General features: G+C 31.9%; 1 protein-coding gene across 1 annotated transcript in view; it reads left to right on the top strand.

The window, feature by feature from the left end:
• LOC119417385 (ladderlectin-like) overlaps positions 1-2,198 on the top strand; it is a 6,297-nt gene that overhangs the window by 113 nt on the left and 3,986 nt on the right. The window lies entirely within an intron of this gene.

The raw sequence follows: 2,198 nt of genomic DNA on the forward strand, positions 1-2,198 counted from the left end.
ACATTTGAAAAAAACTGAATTACATTTGAAAAAAACTGAATTACATTAGAAAAAACAGAATTACATTTGAAAAAAACTGAATTACATTAAGCCAATCTGGGGGTGACAGGTATTTTAGAGTAACAGGGTGAACAGTTGACTCAGGTACTCAATTTATTTTTAATAATTTAAGCATAAAACATGTTTTGATATCATATAAAGTCATTGGATGAGAACTATTATAAATAGTACTATTTAAAAAAAATAAAAAAATAAGTTTTTATTACTTAGAATTGTAACTTAATTTCAGGAAGCATGAAAAGGGACATGGCAGGAAACCCAAGTTGCATTTAAAATTAGATTTAATTATTTAAAATAAATTCATCTTGTGTACATGTGGTTGTGTTTTATAGTAGAGCGGAGTGAAACATAAAATGAGATTAATAAAATAAATGTTAGCCCACCTTTAAACAAAATATACCACATTATGGCATGGGGACTCAAAAGGCACCAAACAGTAAGAATAACCTTACAGAACATTGTTTTGTTTCATGTTGTTACTAAAGTAAAAAAATATATAATAAAATCCACCATTTCCGGTTTGGTTAAAGTAATTCCATTTTGTTGAATGTAATTTTGTTTTTTCAAATGTTGTTTATTTAAACCTCAGGGCCACCGTAGCATAATTGTGCCCAGTTAGACTGAAAGAAGCCGAAATGATCATAAAAAGAGTAAAACATCTTGGAAAAAATAGAAATTTGCAAAAAAACAAACAAAAAAATGAATAGTTGCTATAAAAAAAAGGCAGAGAAAAGCTTAAATTACAAGGAAGAAGCTGAGAGGACAGTTGTGCCCAATTTGGCTAAAAGAAGCAGAAACAAGTACAAAAAAGTTTGAACATTTTCTGAAAAAAAGCCAAAATAGAAAAAACCAGCTGAAAAGTGGCTAAAAAAACGGAATGAAGCTTAAATTACCAAAAGGACGTGGGGAAAGCAGAATTGTACCCAATTAGGCTATAAAAAGGCAGAAATGAGCACAATACAGTGGAAGATATCGGAAAAAAGCAGAAATTTACGAGAAAAAGCTGAATAAGTAGCCAAAGGAGCAGAAAGAAGCTAAAATTACCAGAAGTATGTGAAGAGAGCACATTTTTGCTGAATTAGGCTGAAAAAGTTTAAATGTGTGCAAAAAAATGTGGAATTGGCTGAAAAAGCTAAAATTAGCACAAAAACAGCTAAATAGTAGATGAAATAGTAAAAAAGTTGAAACTTGCATAAATAAGCTGAAAGGAGTATAACCAGCTGAAACTAGCAGAACGACATTAGAAGAAGAAGAAAAATGTTGTAGTTAGCAGAATAAAGCTGTAAGGAGCACCAAACAGCTAAAAACAGCTGAAATCAGCAAAACGTAGCTGAATTTCTTTTAAAATTTGTACAAGGAAGCTAAAAGAAGCTGAACCAGTGCAAAATGTGAAAAACAAATCTTATGATTTGAAAGATGTAAAATGAGTCTAAAAAAGTGAAGTCAGGTCCTCTGGAGGGGTTCAAAAAACAAAAACTTGTAGAAATGTTTCATCTTTCATCCTGAGGACTTCCTCAGTCTGAGGTGCTGTATTCAGCTCAGTCTCTTAAATAGCACCTTCTCAGAGTGGATCAACCAGTTTGCTGCTGACAACCAAAACCAGCTGATCACATGCTCAAGAAGGTCCATCAGCCTAACATGTAAGATGTATGGGATGTAAAATGAGCTTAATTCATTTTCTATGAGGAAAAAATAAAACAAGAGAAAAGGCTAAATATTTCAAAAAGCTAAAGTAGCACCAATGCCAAAAGTCATATTAGGATTGTCCTGAAAGAGCTGAACGTTTCAATTTATGATTTGTTGAACTAGATCAAAAACTGCGGGATGAGAACAATGCCAAAAAATGTATGGAAGAAGTATCGTGACTATAATTTATTCAGTTCAATTCAGTTGATTTCTATAGCGCACAAAATGTTATCTCAGGGCACGGAACAGACAAGGTTTCTGTACAGTTCCTGCACTCCACTTTTAAATGTCTAATTTATAAGAAATATAAACAGGATCACAATAAGCATTCACACAATAAACACACTAAACTTTGTGTTGCTTTTCTAGGATTTTTTTCTTTGCGGTTTTGAAATATGTTTTAGCAAAACAAGTAAATAAAACCTGATTTGACTGAAATGTTCTTGATAAAT

This window comes from Nematolebias whitei, chromosome 11 (assembly GCF_014905685.2).
Source record: "Nematolebias whitei isolate Nwh7 chromosome 11, NemWhi1, whole genome shotgun sequence".
Lineage (NCBI taxonomy): Eukaryota > Metazoa > Chordata > Actinopteri > Cyprinodontiformes > Rivulidae > Nematolebias > Nematolebias whitei.